This window comes from Echinops telfairi, unplaced genomic scaffold, assembly GCF_000313985.2.
Source record: "Echinops telfairi isolate 266 unplaced genomic scaffold, ASM31398v2 ScPeMD7_9;HRSCAF=40, whole genome shotgun sequence".
NCBI lineage: Eukaryota > Metazoa > Chordata > Mammalia > Afrosoricida > Tenrecidae > Echinops > Echinops telfairi.
This window is the reverse complement of record NW_022103906.1, coordinates 100,854,653-100,876,039: the sequence shown is the minus strand read 5'-3', so window position 1 is coordinate 100,876,039 and position 21,387 is coordinate 100,854,653.

Here is a 21,387-nt window from a genome sequence, read left to right as displayed (position 1 = left end):
CCCCCTCTCCCATGTCCCCCTGGAACTGTCAGTCCCCTTGTTTTCTCCTCCAGATTGCTGTTAAGAGCAGTTATGCACTCACAAGACCGGAGCGGCTTAAATGTCTGCGCTAAGCATGTTTTAAATGAGCACTTTAATCTTGTTAGTGGTCTGCAAATGGGAACCCTTCTGAGCAATCAGATGTTCACAAATGAGGCCATTTCCTGTAGACCAATACTCGTCAAGAAGACTAAAGCGATCTTGCTAAGGAAGATTGCCTCTGTATCAGGGTTTTTGGTTTATTGTTTGTTTTTTTTTTTTTAAGATTTCCAAATACTATACCATAAAGACTCTTTCTTCACGTGGGAGCACTACATTTGTAATTGGATCCCTTGGTCTTGCAGTGGTTCATTTCACTGCCCACAAAGGACTGCAGTCTTCTGCTGGCCTCGCTGTCCATCCTCTCCCAGGGGAGGGGAGCCCTGAGGGCTGGGAGGGAAGCGATTTTTAAGCAAAACCCAGGGCCATTGAGTGGGCAGGATCTCATGTGCATCTATACGACTTCTGTAGTCTAATTTGAAGCTGACAGGACTGATGGTGCATTAGATTAAAGGGAAAAGAGAGCTGGAAACAGTGCATGTTTTTATTGTTTTTCCCTTGCAGTAGAGTCCAGTCATGGGGTGATGCAAATGATTAATGTACTTTCTGCAAGCAGAAAACGTGGAGATTTAAGTCCACCTAGAGATCTCTCAGAAGAATAACCTGGGAGTCCACTTCAGAAAAAACAAGCGTTGAGAAACCTTTCAGCACAGTCTGAGGGCCTGGGACGACTACTTGTTCCTCTCGACTCTCTCTTCTGGAACCCTTTTTTTAAAAAAAAAAATCATTTTATTAGGGGCTAATACAATTCTTATCACAATCCATACATACATCAATTGTGTAAAGCATATTTGTACATTCATTGTCCTCATCATTTTCAAAACATCTGCTCTCCACTTAAGCCCCTGGCATTAGCTCCTCATTTCCCCCCCCTCTTTACCCACTCACCTCCCTCATGAACCCTTGATAATTTATAAATTATTATTTTGTCATATCTTACACTAGCTGATGTTTCCCTTCACCCACTTGTCTGTTGTCCATCCCCCTGAGAGGAGGTTATATGCAGATCCTTGTAATCAGTTCCCCCTTTCCAGCCCACCTATCCCCCACCCTCCCGGTATCACCACTCTCACCACTGGTCCTGAAGGGATCATCCGTCCTGGATTCCCTGTGTTTCCAGTTCCTATCTGTACCAGTGTACAACCTCTGGTCTAGCCGGATTTGTAAGGTAGAATTTGGAGCATGATAGTGGGGGTGGAGAGGGGAAGTATTTAGGAACTAGAGGAAAGTTGTTATGTTTCATTGTTGCTACACTGCACGCTGACTGGCTCATCTCTTCCCCGCGACCCTTCCGTAAGGGGATGTCCAATTGCCTTTATCCATGAACTTCTACAGCTCTCCAAACCTGTACTTCAAACTACTGCTGAAAAAAATCATGCTATTTTTCAGGATTTTAAGCATGGTCTTTGCAAGACGGGCTTGGATTTTGGCAGGGTCCCTCTGATGCACCTGAGCTGGGACTGTGATGGGGTGAGACTCCGAGACAGGGAGGCAGGGAAGAACTGTCAGTTTCCTCCCTCCTGCCACAGTCATACTGGGGCTAGAGAAGGGCACTCCTGTTGTGTTCTGCTGATTGTGGACAGGGCAGGGATGAGAAAGATGACGGGAATGCACCCACTGTATGGGATGAAGTATGGGATTACTCGACAGTAGAAATGAGGGGGTAAAAACAAGTGAAGGGCACAGATGGAGTTCGTAACCTTGATTGAGATGGCTCAAGCCTCAACACCACATTTGGAAGTGGAGCCTCTATACAGCATTCTATGCATTCACTGACGACGTTGTTCGTTTCATAGTGACCCTACATAAAATAGGGTAAAATACTGCCCAGTCCTGTGCCATTTTCACAAGTGTTCCTATGTTTGAGCCAATTGTGGCAGCCTCTGTCAATTAATCTTGTCAAGGGACTTCCTCTTCCTCATCACCCTCTACTTTTCCAAGCAAGCTGTCCTACTCCAGGGATCAGCCTTTCCTGAAAACATGTCAAAAAGTACATGAGAAGAAATCTCCCCATCCTTGCCGTAAGGAGCATTTGGCTGTACTTCTTCCGAGACAGATCTGGTTGTTCTTTTGGCAGTCTGTGGTACTGTCTATCTTTTTGCCAACACATCAAACACACCGATTAATTTCTGGTCTTCTGTAATCAATGTCCAACTTTTATTGCATACGAGGCAACTGGAAGCACGATGACTGGAGTCAGGTGCACCTCAGCCCTCCAAGTAACATCCTTGCTTTTAACACTTGGAAGAGCTCTTGTGCACCAGATTTGCCCAATGCGAAACTCCTTTTCATCTCTTGGCTGTTGCTTCCAGGGGCATCGGATCCGAGCAAGAAGAAATCCTAACAACGTCCATCTTTCCTCCATTTATCATGCTGTTACCTACCGGGCCAGTTGTGAAGATGCCTGTTTGCTTCACATCGAGTTATGTCCGCGTATGAGGCTGCGACCTTTCAGCAGCAGCAGCAACTTCGTCAAGCCCTCCCCCTGTCAGAAAGCCGGCTGTGTCATTTGGATACCACTCGGCTGGCCAGCTTCTTGGCTTCAGTGATTGAATGCTTTCAGTGCTTTGTCAATGCCTGAAACGTATTTGGCTAATGCCTTCAGTGCATCTTTGCTTTCTTCAATACTTTTGCTTATTGATCTCATGCAACCTCTTGAAATGTTGACGATTTCTTTTAGAAACAACGACTGACTTAAGGGGCACGTCTTCTGGCACTATGTGGTGTTCCTCTTGGGTTCTGCAGTATCTGACAATGTTTCAGTTAGGTCCCCAGGGGATAATTCCTCTGAAATGGACAACCTCTTTCTTTGTTGGAGTTGATATTCGTCTAGGTATTCCACTGAAGTATGAGCAACTGACCAGACAAGGGATGTCTGTCATTGATAGTTTGGAGAATTTCAGTAAATAAATCTGGATGTGTCTCAAACAAGCACAATTTTGATCCATCTGATTTGTAGTCTTCTGTTTGGGAATAAAATGTAGGACGTCCTTAGTGTCTCTACCTTCAAGAATCACAGATAAGGTCACCAACTCACTTGTCACACGAGCCAAGGAAAAGAAAGACTTCCCATCAATATTCAGCTTTCTTCCTAAGCCCTCTACAGAGATCTTGGTCAACATGTGTTCCACATACATCTGAAGGTTCTACGATTAGTCTAACAAGCTTTATTCCCATGTAATGAAAGGTAAACTCTGGGTCTTCAAGGACTTGAATTAGAACATTGTTTTACCCTTGTGTTTGGCCTTATGAAAAACTATGCTTTTGCTTCAACTCTTTTTCCCTCACTCCCCAAGCCTGACCTCCTGCTATCTCTTGCCAGATAATTCATTCACTGGGGACCTGAGATTTATCCTGTATACTTTTACATCACGGTTACGTCTGTGCTGTCTAATGGCAGGACCTTCTCATTCATGTGTCTTTGAAAAAAAGTTTACTTCTGTGCATTATAAATTGGCTGTTCAAGGTGTGGTCCATATCATCGCATACTTCCTAAATTTAGCTAACCATCAGTGTCATCTGGAGAATTTCTGGAAATATAGACTCACTGGCTCCGTGTTGCAGTTCCTGTCATTAGCTTCCCTGGAATCGAGCCAGTTACAATTCCCAGGGAACCAGGTACAATGAGGCAAGCCACTGCCCGCTCCCATGCCATCTGCATGGTTGTCAGCCATGATATCAATCCATCATTGAAGGTCTTCTTCTTTTTCAAAGAACCCTCTACCAACATAATGCCCTTTCCCAGAGACTGACCCCACCTGTAACATGACTGAAAACTGGCCGTGTCTCACCATGCTGGCTTGTCAGGAGCACTCTGCCTGTGTTTCCTCTAAGATTCATTTGTTTTCCTGGCAGCCCCCAGTAGCGTCAGTACATCTTCACCCACACCACGATTCCCCAGCATCCGGCAGTCTTCCGTCCTCCCGGTTCACTGGTCAACATTGGCATGTATTTACCAACTCCCTGCCATCGAGTGGGCGCTGCTAACTCCAAGTGACCACCTGGGCCAGGCCAGAGCTGTCCCTGTGAGTTTCTGAGACTAAGGCGGTTAGAATACACCATGGCTGGATCAAGCCCACCTTTGTCCTCAGAGTGAGGACTTCAAGATAGCTATACTAAATTCGAATAACAGATTGAGCATGAGAATTTGAATTTTAAAATACTACTAATAAGACATTTACAAGTGGTTCTTAAAAGCAGCCACGTTGAGAATTTAAAACCTTACATTTCTTTCATCTCCTTATCCGCAGGGTCATTATGAGTCAGAACTAATGTAATGACAGTGCATGAGTGAAGACTATCATTTAGTAAGGACAAGATAAAACAGAAGTCAAGGGAAACGCTCTGAAAGACCCTCACATAGGAAGGCAGATACAAATGCCTTGTCGCCCAGGTGAGCAGATGGCAAAGTTGACATTGGACAGCTCAAAAGGTTGTTTCAAACCTGCTGTAGGCCCTCAGACTAGCAGAGACACTTGGATCCTACATCAGAAAGAACAGCCATTTAAAAAAATATCATAGACTGATATTCAACTTATTTTTTAATGCTTACTTATATAAAAATATACTTCTTTTCTCAAAAAGGCAATCTCCTTGCAAGTCCCTACTCATTCTGCTAAGTTAACCAGACACCCCAGGAAGGATGGGATGCTTTTCTTGGTCCCACCGCATATATGTGTGTGTATAGATGGAGAAATAAATGCCTGCGGCTGCTGAAGACATCACACACGGGTACCTTTACCAAACAGTTTATTTGCTCACTGATAGATGACTAGAGAGCCCAATTCAGGATACCGGCTTTAGTGAGCTTTTCGTTGGTTAGCTCTCAGGGAACACGTCTGTGTCCTTTCAGCTTCTGCTCCTAGGTGTTTTGGTGATCTCATTGGGGCTCACACACACACACACATACACACACACACACACACACACACACACACACACACTTCTTCATGCTCCCTTGCTTCTCTGCAGGGGCCCTAGTGTCCTACAGATGGCACGTTGGGCAGCTTCCCTTTGAAGCCACCAGCCACTCCAGTGGAGAGAGATGAGGTTGTTGACTCCCATAAGGGTTACAGTCTCAGAAACAAACCCACAAAGTCCTTCCTCCTCTGTTCGGTAGGCTCGGGATGAGCCACAGTCAGCCCCATGGCAGTCAGCGAGCTTCTCTGTGCGTCTACTAATCTGCTCATTAAAGCTCAATGAATTGACTAAGACACAGCCTACCCTGACATGGTGTGTCAATAAAACCCAAACGCCTTATTTCCAATTGAACTTCTATTCATATGCAATGGGGTTAAGATTCAGAACATAATTTTTTGTTTTCTTAGGTGATATAAAGTCAGCTTTTACTGATAGGGACCCTATTTGGGGGAGGGGCTCAATTTAGTTACAATAGTGATGAAAATAGAGCTAGAAATAAAGATATACCTTCGCCTAGCTATTTAATATTTCTATATCTTAATTTTCTTATCTAAAGGATCAATAATACATTTCTCGTAGTACTTCTATAAAAATTAAATTAATTCAATATTTGTAAGTCTCTTATATCAATGTCTGAAAGATATACAATGTTTTTAAACAAACACACACATTATTTTTTTACACTATAGAATGTTTACAGTGGGCTATGTTTTATTTAATGTATAATAGATCTCTTTATATTCAATACATATTCATGGACCCTAATTTTAGGACAAGGTCAGAATGGAGTGTGGATGGAACGTGTGGGAAGTTGGGAAGACCAGTGTTAAATGTGCAATTTTGCTGTGAAGTGAAACATGAACTGAGGAATGTGAACATTCCAATGGCAGTGTCTGAGACATATTATGTCATTGAATAGCGTCTTATTTCATCGGAACCTTCGTCCCAAGCTTTAGCTTTCCATATTATAACCTCTCCGTATGCTGCTGAAATGAGTAAACCATAAAATTGCATCCAGACGCCTGAGAAAAATCCTCTTGTTGAATAGAGTTTTGGGATTGACATTTACATTGTGGAGAGTGCCAACTCCAGCACTGCAGTGTTGGCATCACTAACGAACACTGATTTCTGCTCCTGAGAGCAGTTACAGCACAGAACAATTGCTTCTTGAGGACAGAGGCGCACAGCCCGATACGTACATAGATCTGTATCCAGGCCACACTCGTGCCCATCACACCGATCCTCACGCATACAGCAACCCTATAGCACTGCCTCTGTGGGTTTCTGAGACTGTCCCTCTTTAACTCTTCACTGGAGTGGAAAGCCTCATCCTTCTCTCGTGGAAGAGCTGGTGATTTCAAACTGCTGACTTTAGGGTTAGCCGCCCAATGTGTAATCACCATGCCTCTGCAGCTACACAGCCATACACATAAGGGGTGTTTTTTGTACAAACATTCAACTCCAGAGCCGTAGAGTTGATGCCAACAATGTACAGTGACCCTACAAGCCAGGAGGACAGAGGAATCTACTCCCCAGGCTTTCTGAGACTGTAAATCTTTAGGCAATGAGAACGCATCTCCTTTCTCCTGCAGATCAAATGGGGGATTTGAACCACTGGAGGTAGAGTGGTTGCTAACCACAGGGCAGCAGGGAGAAAAGGAGGTTTTCTAGTCCTGTAATGATTTATAGTCTTAGAAACCCTCAGGGAGAGTTCAACTCTTTCTTATAGCGTCGCAGTGAAACCAAGGCGATGGCAGTATGTTAGAGTTCTGATCCCTTGTAGTTAGCAGCCCAGTGCTTAACTCATGGTGCCACCACAGCTTCTTGTAGGTATGTGTGTTTATATAGTTATTGATAAACTCTTGTTAATGTTCCCTTTTTAAGCCTGATGTCAAAAATCAAAGACTGCAACCTTGCATCTCAACAAAGGTCATCACAATGGACTAATAGCAGCATTATAATAAACGGAGAAAATGCTGGTTACCAATGATTTCATTTCAGTTGGATTCATAATCACTACCCATGGAAGCAAAAACAAAGAAACAAAATTACATATTGTATGGGGCAGATTTGCTTCAGAAGACCTCTAAAATATACAACAAAAATGTCATTTTGAGGACTCAGTGTACCTGAGCTAAGCCATGCTGTTTTCAATTGCCTCATATACGTGGGAAACTGGAAAATGAATGAGAGACTAAGGAAGAACTGATGTATTTGAGTTATGATGTTGGAGAAGAATATAGTAAGTACCGTGGACTGTCAAAGCGAATAAATCTGCCTTGGAGGGAGTGTGGCCAAAATGTTCCTTAGAAGTAACGGTTGCAAGACAGTCTCGTGTACTTGGCACATGTTATCCTAAGGCAATAGTCCTGCGATAGAGCTACTCTGCTTAGTGGAGAGTCCGCAAAAAAGGTGAAGCCCTTCAAGAGATGGGCTGACGCAGTGGCTGCAGCAATGAGCTCAACCAGGAGGATGATGTGAGGCCGGAGCAAGACAGGGCGGTGCTTCACTGTGTGCTGCATGGGCTCTCTGTGAGTCAGAACAGAGGTCTCCTCACACTGTGGCTTAGCACGCATGCTGTCTCTGCCCTCTCAATCTAGCAGTTCAGAATATAGCTATAAATCACTCTTGCAATATCAGATCTTGGTAATATTTTTGGCATAACTAGGTCTATCTGAAAATCGAAGGTATTGTAATTGAAGCCAACTGATGCTACAGGTCCTAAAATTTGCATTATGATTACCTAAAAAATACTAGTCAATACCAAATTTCCCAGGGCAGGCTTTCATCAGATGTGAAACATTCATTCTGACCTTGATTCATGCACATGCTGTCAAAGACCCTGGCATATATGTACTCGGGTGTGTGAATGCAAACAAGTAGTTTTACCAACCACTACAATGAGGACCAGATAAGGAACCTCTACTTTTCCTTTAAAGCCCAGGTTCAGTTTGCGTCCCCTGGGGAAGGGCGTCTTGATGTTATTCGGATTGAACGCTAGATGTCACTGTGTTGCAACAAAATTTGGATTCCAAATGCATTTTTGTGTGGCTGCAAATAAGGTGTGTTACCGGTGGAAGGAAAGGTCTTCAGAAAGGAACAGCCTTCCTAGTGGTCTCTTAAACATGTGTTTGGACAAAACATTCTAGGGTTTTATTATCTGTATAATTTTATTTCAAATACACACACATCCAATGTGTATGTGTTTACATACACTAGTGATTTTTAATGGCATCGCTCAGAATCAGAGTGAACTCGGTTGGCCGTGGTTTGGTCTGATTTATTCCTACACCCACTTTGCACGGCTGCGGCTCAGAGCAGCGAGAGCAGTAAGGGACCGCTTTTCAAGCTCTCCTCCTTCCAGCGCTGATTCTCATTTGACGCCCGGACCTCTCATCACCTTGAGCTGGGCTCCAACAGCCTCGTCGTCCTCGTCCCGAGATTCCGGTTCTTCGAATCCCTACTCAAAGAAATACTGGTCGTTTTCTTTTAGTTTTCTGTGTTTCAATTCAAGATCTTAACTAAGACCATGTCTATGATACTCTCACTGTATCTAGCAGACTTAAAACACCAGTGTGGGTGCCCTGGTGGCATAGAGGTTAGGCATTGGGCTGAGATCCTCAAGGCTGGCAGTTTGAAACCACCAGCTGCTCTGTGGGAGAAAGGCAAGGCTTTCCCGCACGCAGTCGCAGTCCGCGAAGCTCACAGGCGCACAGACCACCCTGTAGGTGGAGTAGCTCTCTCGGCGGCCATGTCGGCTCGATGGCAGTGAGTTGGGTTTGGTTTTTGGTTTTCTAACACCAATATTGGTTTCTCAGTTTCAAGTTGCTCTAACTTCATTTTTAAAATGAATACAATACAATAAAATAATTAAAAATATTACAAACACAATAACAACAAAAACCCACTAAAAGCCTTAGATCAGAAACTGTGGGCTCTTCAGTAGATATGGAGCTAAATTCAAACTTCTTTGTGTATGTGTCTAGTGTATTTTCTGTTCATCTTGGTACATTATTCTATTTTCTATCCCCAGGTCTTTGTCAATAGAGGTATCCCTGATATTTACATTTACTTCTCTCATTCATTGTGCAATATATTATCCAAAGCCCAACTCTAGTGTTTCTTTTTCCATGTCTTCATCATTATTGCGTCTTCCCTAGCCCCATTTGACTTTTATATATTGCATTGTAATAATTTTATTTATTTTCTATCTTCCCTGTAGCTCAAATATATGTCATGATAAAGGATGGTGTCTTTGTTGTTGTTGTTATCTGGATAATATTTAAAACACCAGAGGGGAATGAATATAAAGATTAAACTTTTGTATAGCATAAAGCCAAAATAAAAATGGTTGGAGTCAAGTAAACACAACTTGTCCATCGGGTTTTCTTGACTATCGTGTTGACCCCTGCAGGTCAGCAGGCCTTTCTTCAGTAGAACCTCAGCTTGGAGTTGGATTGCCCATCTTCAGTCGTGGTCAAATGCCACTGTGACACCGCATACTCACAGCCACAGAGTCAATACCAACATTACAATGACCATGGGTACTGAGTAGACCCTCGCCATTGGGTTTCTGAGATGACAGATAATCGCAGGAGCAGTTTCTTCTTTCTCCCACGGAATGACCGCCAGGCTCAAACTGCTGACTTTGTGGTAAAGAGCTGACTGTGTGACCAACTGCCCCACCATGGCTCTTTTCTCTGACACCTAGGGGTCTCTATAGCCCATGGTCAAAGAGTTCATTCTGAGTCAGGGTGAGCCTGTCGGGTGGAGCAAGACTGTCTCACTGTTTCCAGGGCTATCTATCTTTTGGGAAGTAGATTACCATAGCTTGCTCCTGCAGAGCAGTTGGTGGGTCTGAACCACCAGTTTCTGGTCTCCCCACCAAGTACTTACCCACTGTAATAGCAAGGCTCCTTATAAAATCAAATACTACGCTCTAATTTTGAACATCTCAATTAGAACTTAATTGGTCACTATGAGTTAGAATCAACTCTGTGGCAGTGTTTTTTTTTAGGGGGATTGGAGTTAAAATTTCCATCGAGACACTAACAGATAGCTCAGAATTATATTCTATTACGAGCTGTAACATCTTGAGGCTGGGATTTAAAAAGAGGAACAGAGACTAGCTGTGTGACTCACCATTCCTTAGTCCTCAGAGAAATTCCAAGTCCATGGAAAGCTGGGATAGAGCACCAGCTTGCTACTCTGCGTTCTGCTTCCTCATGAGGCATGAGTGTATGCTGCTTTTATCTAAAGTCAAAGGAAGGACTCCCCAAGGAGATCTTTAAGACAGCTTGATATTTGTGGTTTGTTTGAGGGGATCAGAGACCTGGCTTCCACCTGAAAGGCCATCATGGTGAGAAATGGACGCGGTCAGCGAGGGAAGCAGAGAGCGACTACTTGGTCAAAGGACATGAGCTTGAACTCCACAGAGGAGGTATGGGCCTGAACACGGCAGGGCTGGTCTACTTCCTGTCATGGCAACAAGGAGGAGAAAGAAGACCACAGGCCAATACTACACTGTGGGACTGGAGAGACCTAAGTTCTAAGGAAATAAATAGAAGTGACTAAGCAGAATGGTTATGGAACTAATATGTCTCAACTTCAAGTCTACCCTTCTTTCACCTTCTGCTCTACTCTCATCGTGGTGCTGGGCTGCAAGTGGTGTCCTTCCTGAGCGGTTCTGTGAACGGGGCCAGTACAGGGAGGCTGGCAAGGGGTAGGAAGCCTAAAGGGCTTGGTCTCTTCTCTGCCCACTAGTCATGTCAACAACATGCGGTTTCTGAGCAGAGCTTGGTTTCAGTTTCTCGTTCTTTCCATACCTCTATGTCCAGACTTGCTGTTTTTCCTTCTCACAGATACTAGCAGCTGTCTCACTTCAGAGGGCTGCCTCCAAACTCCACGGGAGCCTCCGTTCCCCTCTGGAAAGACTAGGACCAGCTGGACAGTACGCGCTCCTTGTTAGGCTTGATTTAGTTATGAGATAGACTTTCTTTGAGTCCTTGCATTCTCCTAACCCAACCTCATTTCTCTGATCCTGTGTTCCCAGGAGTGTGGGCTACTCACCCGCAAAGGGAAGACTCAGGGGCCGCAAGACCAAAACACAGCCCCGAGGCAGATCTGAGAGCTCTCGTGCTGTTCGGTGCGGGGATTACAGACTAAGAGGACCTGCTCTATAGTCCTGGAGGTATGGCAGGGGAGCTTGGGGAAAATGGGAGCTAACAATGGTGAGTCCAAGAATGAAGACAATGTTCAGAAATTGATTGTGGTGATGATTGTACAACTATTCCTGCTTTGATTGAACTATTGAATAGTAGGATATGTGAATGATATGCCAACAAAACTGTCCAAAAAAACTAAAAAGAGGAAGAGCACTGCTTCTTCCAACGGAGGGGAGCATGGGTAGGGATGTTTCCTCTGAGGACAGTCTGGGACTCCCCTTTATGTGGGCACCAGCACCAGCACTACCGCAGCCATCGACATGACAATGCCAATCTAGCTAAGACTCCTGGAGCTCCGGTGAGGAGGAGGGAACAGGAGCTATTCCCAGCGCCTCTGGCTGTGCTTAGCTACCCTGGCTGTCTGCAGGGAAAGGGTACCGTTCAGGCAGTCCAAGCACACGCAGGGAGGCCTGCTTGCCAGCAGCAGTCACTTGGGGAACATGAACATGTGGCCCTCCACTCTCTCAGCCATCAATTCCGACTGACAGCCACCATCATCCTTATGTTTGGAAAGGTAAATCTTCCTCATTAACTGTCCTGGTGGTGGAGTGGGTTTTGTGTTGGTTGGGCTATTCATTGTTAAGGTTAGAAGTTCAAAGCCTACCAGCACTCTCTGGGGGAGAAAGATGAACCAGTTTATTTCAGTAAAGATCTATAGAATCAAAAACTCAAAGAGACAGTTGTACTCAATTCCACAGAATCACGGTAAGTTGGAATTGACTTGGTGGCCCTGAATGAGCAAATATTGCTTCAATTTCATTTCTATTTATTTTTTGCCTTAAAGTATCTTGATATCTGTTTAAACCACTCCCTATATTGGATTCTCCCTGTTAAAATAACCCATGAGCTATTGACCAGTGACCAGTAAAAACAGGAACATTCTCCAGATCAAAAGAGCAGGAGACATTCTGAAGTCCCCCCAAAAGCACTTTAAGAGAGATTGCTATCAGCTTTACCACCTGCTGTGCCCCAGAGTGCATGTTTATGAAATAATTGATTTAATAAGAAGTATTTTTATGCATCCACACAGCTCCTACCTTCCCTAATTTTCCAGTCTTGAAAGCATCAAGGATGGTTGTAAGCCGTGTTGCACTGGGTGGCTGTCAGCCACAGGTGTAGTCAGGGCTGAGGCAGGCTTGCAGTAGGTGGTCCAGCTGGGTAAGGGGAAAACTTCAACTTCAGGTAAGTTTTCAGGCATGATTACCAAGTGAAGTTGGACAGTGCTATTATTCAACTGCTACACTGTGTTTGTGGTATTGAAAAACCCGGTTTTCTTTTAACTAAACAAGCGACCTGAAGTTGTCATGAGGTCTGTGACGAAAGGAAAAATCAGCTGACCAGGCAGGTTCACAGGGATCATAAATAAAAGACACAAGTAGCAGGTCTTGGGGACATAGGGCTGTTTGTTGGGCCAAGTGGGAGAGCAGTGACATTTCAATTGGCTCCAGGAGCAGAAAGGACTGCCCTACTTGGCGCCAGCATTCTGACCTTGTACTTTCAGAGACTCTTTTAACTCACACGCAGACCTCAGTCAGATCTTCTCTTTACGGTTGTCACTGACCTGCCTGTCTGCAGCTCTGTACTGGAGCTCCCCCCACCGAGAACAGCAGGTATCACCCAGGCAGAAAAATGCTAAGTTCCCCACAGGACTTTTTGACTTGATTAGAGTTGTCAACCAACCAGTGGCTGCCGAGTTGGTGGTGACTCAGAGGACACACACCGCACACATGTCGAAGGAAGGTACTGTGTTCGACAGGCTTCTGGGGACTGAGCTTTCGGAAGCAGCCGCAAAGCCTTTCCTCCGAGGCCTGGCATCTGTAACCTTTCGGTTCGCATCGGAGTCCATATAGCCATTTGCACCAACCACAAGTCATCATAAGCAATCCCAGGACTCGCCTCGGTCCAGAAACGGTAGCAACGCGGGAGCCGAAAGCCCCCTCTTTCTCATGGCTCCAAAGCCCGACCATGCAGAGTGCAGACCCTGAGCCACCTTCCTGCGTCCTGGGGCGCCCTCCCAGCGGTGGGGGAACACTCAGTGAACTGCATGGGGACCCACTGATTCCTGGCAGGAGCAGAGGCAGACAAGGGGCAGCAATCTGGGAAAGGGGCAGGGCCGCCTTTACCCTAATCTTGCCTTTATGGAATGGCCAGAGACACAGGTGCCATGGGGAAATCTGTAAATGCAACCCTGAGCCGGGGGGCGGGGGTGAAAGAGCCCGCCTGGGGGGCGGCAGGGTGGCCCAGCGGGACCCGAGTGGCTGAGGCTGCCTTTGTGCCACCTTCACTCGGTAGGAGATTGGCTGGGACGCCCGCGACACACTGGGCGCCCTGGTTTCCTTTCTCTTCCTGCCTTGGCCTTGCTGCCTAGGGCCGGGGTCTGGCCAGGGGACTCCATCCCAGGGCCCTGCCCTCCCCAGAAGCGTGCCCCGCGGCTGGCTCTCTGAAAGCCACATTGATGCTGGGGAAGCTGGGCTGCTTCAGCATCCTCTCTCTGCTCCCAGGCGCCCAGCGAGTTTTACATTTCAAATACTTGACAGCTGGGTGAACTTTTGCTTCCGCCAGAGAAGGACTCTTGGATTTCACAATGGCCTGTCCTCCGTGGTGCCAGCGCGATTTCTCTCCAGCTGTGAGAGGGGTCCTTTGAAAATGACTCAGAGAAGCTGCCGCCCAGCTGCCGCCCCTCACCCTGGGCGCAGGCCCTGCATTCAAAACAGCAGCGGCGCTCAGGACACAGAGAAGGACTCCTTTGTGGGGCTGAGGCAGCACCCACAGAGCCTTCTGCTCCAGCAGGTGAGTCTCCTGCTGAGCTCACCACAGGTGGGGACTGGGTTTAGGCTCTGTGGTCCTGCAGTTGTCCCAGCTCATAGTGGGTCCTTATCCCAGCGGCCAGGCTAAGCATCTTTACAGGGGGGTGCCACCTGCCAGCTCCTCTGACTCGAGGGACCAGGCTCTCGGATATAGTGCTCAAAGCCAAGATTCGGAAGACCATGAACTTTGGAAGGGTGACAAATGCATGCTCGGGACCCCCTCCAGGTCCTGTCGACTTGTGGGTGACACTGGGAGTGACCCAGCTTCTGCCCACAAGACCCCTGTGACTTTGCTCTCCAGGGCTTGCTCACCCAGGCCCTGGTTTCGGGAACTTCCAGGTTGCACAATGCTCAGTCCCTACTGGTGATGTCTCCTCCACCTTCCCAAGGCCTGCACATCTTCGAAGTGGGCGGTGCCACTGGGCGGCCTTCCATCGGTTCCTGCTCAAACCTCCCACACGGGTGCCATCACATCCTCCTCTGGCACCGACCAACTTCCGGAGGTGGCCTGTCCCGGGGAGGCCCTTCATTCAGCCCTGGCAGAAATACACTCTTAGACCTTGTGGAATTGTTATGCACAGGTATCATATCTCTCACCTGTTCTACACTATAGTAGAGGGATGTCAGCACTCATTGGTAAAATCCTTCACTTCCAGGTGATTCCCGGTTGGTTCCCTGCTAGTGAACCTCATGCTCCCAGGGGAAACGTGAATGTTCTGAGATGCTGAACACATCCCTGGGGAGCTTCCAGATGAACGCAAGTTTGGAAGAAAGAAGGGTGACCTGCTCCCAAAGATCTGCCGACAAACCCCTGTGGATCTCGGTACCACCCTGTGGTGCATGGTCACTGTGTGTTAGGGGTCCCTGGCAGCAAGCCACAGCCATAGACATCAATACCGTGGACGACAAGTCTCAGTCTCACCTCTGAAGAGTTTCTTGTTCCCAGTATTGCAGATGGAACAGGATCCGAAGATGGAAAGGAGCGACAGATATTGTATTGTGCACCTAGGTTCAACTCAATACTGAAAATGAAATTAGTAGCTTCCACATTTCACCATCTGACTTAACCCCCTACAGCGAACGACAAGCACAGTTTTAACATCTCCTTTTTATGGTGAACAATAGGTGTGGGCAGTCCTGACCTGACAGGACAGACAGTGTTTGGAAAGTTCTGCTGCTTGCCGCCTGCGCCTTACATTGAGTTCCTTCCCAGCTGCTCCAATCGGATAGTGTATTTCTGTGAGGACTGATGGGTCTGTACACAACGATCTCCTTCCCTTCTTGTTTCCTTTCATCATGCGTAATACATTCACAGGGTCACAGCGAACTTGCTTTTCTTTCAACATCGCTTCAGTGTTTATGAAACATACTGACTCCTCACACAATTATTGCTATTCACAATTTACAAGTGAGGAAACAGACATACACGGAAGTAGGTTTTCTATTAAAAACAGAAGGGACAGAAACTCATTCAAGGACTCACAGACCTAATTTGACCTAGAAATATGTTTTATTTGGACCACATGGTGTCTTTCTTTTTTTAGAAAAGAGTTCATTACATTTATTTTTATATTAGAGTCTTAAATGAGTAAAAGGCACTGTCAGTCTGTGAACAAATACCCAGGCTGCAGCCTTCACCTTGACACGCCAGAAGCCACGAGCACTGAGGACGCCTGACCACTCTATTATGGCAAACCCTTCGGCTTCCCCTCCCCACCCTGCCCTCTGCACCAGTCCATTTTCTTGAGTCACAGTATCTGCTGGCTGCTGGAAGCATTGACTTTGTGTGAGAAAGAAAGGGCTGTCTCCAAGGAAAGGCAAGTAGGCCTCCTTTGAATGACAATCTGTGGTCTTTGTCTCTTGAACTCTACATTCTGACAGATTTCAAAGACAAGTTGGCTATAACAGGATCCAAAGAAGGTTAAACTCACTGTCATGGAATCTGTTATGAAGACAGGGTAAAACTGCCCCTATGGATTTCAGAGGATATAAATCTTTATAGGAGCAGAATCACCTTTGTCCCTCAGGGAGGCTGGTGGGTTTGAACCACTGAGCTGTGTTTAACAACCGAATGGGTAACCAATAAGTAATTAGAGCTCCCAGATTTTCTGATGCATTGGGATGCAATCCTGAAGGTCACCAGTTTGAAACCACTAGCCCCTCACAGGAAGAAAGACAGGCTTTCTACTCCAATAAAGAGTTACAGTCACAGAAACTCACAAAGTAGAACTAAGTGACCGTTAGTTCTACTCTGTCCTATAGGGTAACAATGAGTCAGCATCAACTTAATAGCAGTGAGCTTTGTTTGGCTTTAAACCTAAATAAAGTTACACATAAAAATTAGAAATCTATTAATTATAGAAAACCACATAATCGCTTTTATAGCTGCAGAAAAACAATTTTCATGGTCAAAGAGGCTCAGGAGTTGCACTGAAGATTGTAGCCATTACAATATGAAACAAAACAAGAAATGAAAGTTATTAAAGTGTAGATAACTTTAAAACTATATATACACTTTCCATAAAAGTTCTAGAGATTTATAAATTTAGTACTTATTGAAGACTTCATGTAAGGATCTCGGTGGTGCTGTCTGGTAAGCCTTGTACTGTTACCCACAAGGTCTGTGGTTAACAAGCCCACTAGAACTCCGGGGAGAGAAGCGCGGTGATTGGCAGTCTACGTGTTGCTGGTTGCTCTGTACCTTCAGACTCAGTGGGACCCTGTGTGTGGCACATCGTCCAGTCCTGGGCCATCCTCACCACTCTTGTCCTGTTGGAGCTCATTGTGGCAACCACTGGGTCACTCCATCTCCTCAAGGGTCTCCCTCTTGTTGCTTTCTCGGATCCTCGACTTTACCAAACATGATGTCCTTCTCCGGGGCTGCTCTGTCCTCACAGCAAACTGAGGTCCTTGACAAGAAGTCTCACCGTCCTTGCTTCTATGGAGTATTCTGACTGTAATTTTTCCAAGACAGATCTGTTTTTATTTTGGCTGTCCATGGTACTTTCAATATTTTTTGCCAGCACCCTCATTCAAATGTGTCAATTCTTCACTCACTCATTCACTTATTCACTAAAGCAATTGACTCCCTGCCATCCATTGCTTCCACGTCATAACTGAAATCGTCCTTAGTCCATGTCCAACTTTCGCCTGCATCTGAGGCCATTGACACCCCATGGCAGGGGCCAGGCGCACCTTAGTGCTCAAAGTGGCATTCTTGATCTTCAACACTTTAAAGAGATCCTGTGCAGCAGATTTGCCCAATGTAATGCATCATTAGATCTCCTAACTGCTGCTTCCATGAGCCTTGATTATGGATCCAAGCAAGATGAAATCCTTGACACTTCAATCTTTTCTCTATTAATCATGATGTCACCTATTGGTCTAGTTGTAAGGATTTTGTTTTCTTCATATTAAATTGTATTCCATACTGAAGGCTGACATTCTTGATCACCATTAGCAAGTCTTTTGAATAAGTATGGTGTGTGGACACAACCCTGCCTCACACCTCTCCTGATTTTAAACTGTACAGGATGCCCTTGAAATGTGTACAGGTTCACCAGGAGCACAAGGAAATGTTCTGAAATTCCCATTCTTCTCAGTGTTATCCATAATTTGTTATGATGCACACAGTCAAATACCTTTGCATAATCAATAAAGCACAGGTAAACATTTTTTTCCTGGTCTTCTCTGCTTTGAACCAAGTTCCATCTCATATCAATAATGTTATCCATTGCTCCACAACCTTTTCTGAATCTGGCTTGAATTTCTTTCAGCTCCATGTTAATGTACTGCTGCAACTGTTGCTAGGGGATCTTCAGAAGAATTTTGCTTGTATGTGATATTAATGATATTGTTTGATATGTCATGAATATGATGGGGTTACATTTCTTTGGAATGGGTACGAATATGGATCTCTTCCCATCGGTTGACCAGACAGCTGTCTTCCACAGTCCTTGTGCTGCCAGTGCTCAGCACTGGAAGGGTGATTCAATACGCATTCTGTCAATTTCTGGACATTGCTTTCCCCAATGCTTTCAGTGCACCTTGGACTTCTTTCTTCAGTACCATTGGCTCTTTGTCAAATGCTGCCTTTTGAAATGGGTGAATGTGGACTATTTCTTTTGGTATTTGGCAGTGACTCTAGATTCCTTTCATCTTCTTTTAATGCTTCCTGCATTGCTCAACATTTTGCCCACAGAAACTTATAAGATTAGACCTTGAATGTTTTCTTCCCCTCTTTTAGCTTGATATATACTGTGTCCTACCTTTTGAATTTTCTAATTCTAAATCTTAACATATTTCCTTACACAGCATTGGTATGAATTAGAATAGACTCCATGATCATAGATTTTCATTTATTTAACACGTGTCTGTTGAGTGTCAGTGACTATTCTAAGTGTTAGAGATACAACAATGGAGGCATAAAGAAATTTTTACGCTCATGGGGCCAAACTTTATTTTTAATAATCTGTTTCTTATTAACAGATACTATGAAAAGAAATAATGCAAAGAAGTTTAGTTGTGTATGTTTCTTAAATATATGAAAATCAGAGAAGGTCTCATAGCTATGGTGGCCTATGAGAAGAGCCTCAAGGGAGACAGAGAATCACTGAGAGAGGTCAAAGGGGCTTGAAGAACAATTGCAAATGTTTTGTGTCAGAAATGCTTCCTCTGTTTGTTAACATCAAGAAAGATTGTGTGTCTGCATGATTCCTTGAACAGGATACTGTAAGGGAGTCGAGAGGCACCAGGAACCAAATCAGTCGACTTAGAGCAAGCAGGCTTTACTGGGGAGAAAACCCAGCCTGGAGGAAGTCCCACGGTCTGCAGTGTCCTGGCAGAGGGAGTCACGCCCCAGGCTACAGGGGTGGTGCTTATATGGTCAGGGAACATGTGACTGGGATGTCTTGAGTCCATATAAGGTAAAGTAGTCAGGGATTGGGAGATACAGGTATGTCCGGGTTTCTGAAATGTAGGGTGTCTTCCTGGTTCCAGGTGTATTCATGCTGGGTGCAGAGCGGCTGAGAACAAAGCGGGCACTGAGCCAAACCGTCTGTGCTGGGTGCAGAGCGTTGGGTCGAGAATAAAGCAGGCCATTAGCCAGCTCTGGTCAGCTCCGCAGGTGTGTGTGGGAGATTCAAGGTCACTTGCTGCTAGAAGTTGGCCTGGTATTGATCCCGCCATACAGATACAATGCGAGGTCAGAGAAGTAACCTGCAGCCAGAATGACATAGGACTGGATGTTTTTACTAACTGTGACCGAGTCAGTGAGTTGACCCATGTATCATGAAACAAAATATTTCCTCATCCTGGGGCCAGCCCTATGATTGATCAGATAATGTTCCACGGGGATCCATAACATTTACATTGGTGACTTTTCAGAAGCAGATTAAGTCTTTCTTTGTAGTTCCTCGAAGTCAGGAAGCTACACTGGAACATCATCAACAGCATAGCCCACCAGGCACCACTGGCAGACCACTGATGATGTTACCTGAGTGCCTGTACCTGAGAATCTGTACATAGGCAGTCATGCAAACATAAAAGGAGATATTGCATGGTTCAAAATCAGGAAAGATGTGAATCAGGCTTGTGTAGTTCTCCATACTTTACTATTTGTTTGCTAAGTGAATAATTTGAAAAACGGGACTATATGAAGAGAAACACGGCACCAGAATTAGCAAAAAAGACTCATTGAAAACGTGATGTGCAAATGATGGAATCTTGTTTGCTGAGAGGGGGGCTTGAAGCATTTACTGATAAAAATTGAATAGTTGTGGACTCGGATGTAGCTGAAGACTTAGAGCCTCAGTTTATCCCATGAGTTATGGAGCTGAGGAAGCTCTTTAGTTGTCTACCAGTAAATTTCTAGTGGGTGGCTTCCAGAGAGGGTATCGTTATTTTGATTCAGCGGCTTGCTTCTGTTGTCGTTCGGTGCTGTTGAGTTGGTTCATAAAACAGCCTGGTCCTGCACCCGCCTCTCATCTAATGTAGTATGGGAGCCATTAGCACACAACATGATGGCAGCAGGGTATTAATACTTCAGAGCTTAGAAATTTTGGAAATTCATAATTAGAACCAGATTGTGACTGGTCAAGTCACAATCATTTCTCTACTCTTTTCTAAGTCTCTCCTTACCATTGTATGTTGTAACAAAAGGATCTTATCAACATTAAACTATTTCAAGAGGTAGTATATATCAAGAACCAATGGTTCTGAAGGAAGAAGTTCAAGCTGCACTAAAAGCACGACTCCAAGAATTTGAGGACTACTAATTGAAATATTTCAGCAAGCTGATGAAGAACTGTGTGAATTCACTCATATATGCCAAGAAATTTGGAAGACAGCCACTGGCCAGCCTACCAGAAGTGATGTATCTTTGTACCCATCCCAAAGAAAGGTAACTCGACAGTATATGCAAAGTATATAATAAAATTATTGATATAAAATGCAAGTAAAATATTGCTGAAGATCATTCAACAATGTTTTCAGGTCACAACTAGAATCCAGGCCTGTTTCAGAAAATGATGGGGAACAAAGAGTATCTTGCTGATGTCAGAGGATATCAGAAAGACGCTGACTTGTGTCTGATTGACCATACAAAGATATCGACTATGTGACTCATAACAATCTATGGGCGGCCTTGAGAAGAATGGAAATTCCAGAACACTCGGTTGTGCTCATTTGGAACCTGTACACGGACCAAGCGGCAGTTCTATGAATGGAACAAGGGAACGTTACGTGGTTTAAAATCAGGAATGGTGTACTTCAGGCTTGTATCTTCTCACCATACTTATTCAATCTGTCTGCCAATAATCAGGGAATCTGGATTCTATGAAGCAAAAGATAGCATCAGGATTGGAAGAGGGACTATTAACAACTCAGGATATGCAGAAAACACAGCTTTGCTTGCTGAAAGTGAAGAGGACTTGAAGCACTTGCTGATGAAGATCAAGGTTGTATCTTTCGATACAGATTAGACTACTGTAAAGAAAACAAAACCCTCACAACCGGACCAATATGTGATCAATGGAGAAAAGATTGAATCTGTGAAGGATTTTGTCTTGCTTGGATCTACAACGAATGCTCACGGAAGCCGCAGTCAAGAGGTCAAAGGGTGTGTTGCATGGGGCACTCTGCTGAAGAAGGCCTCTTTAAAGTGGTGCAAAGCGAGGATGATACTTTGAGAACTAAGGTGCACCACTAATTCCATCCCCAGGAACTTTAATCTCCTGGGCATGTGAAAGTTGGACATTGAATAAAGGAGACTGAAGAACAATGTATACAGTGAACCCTCG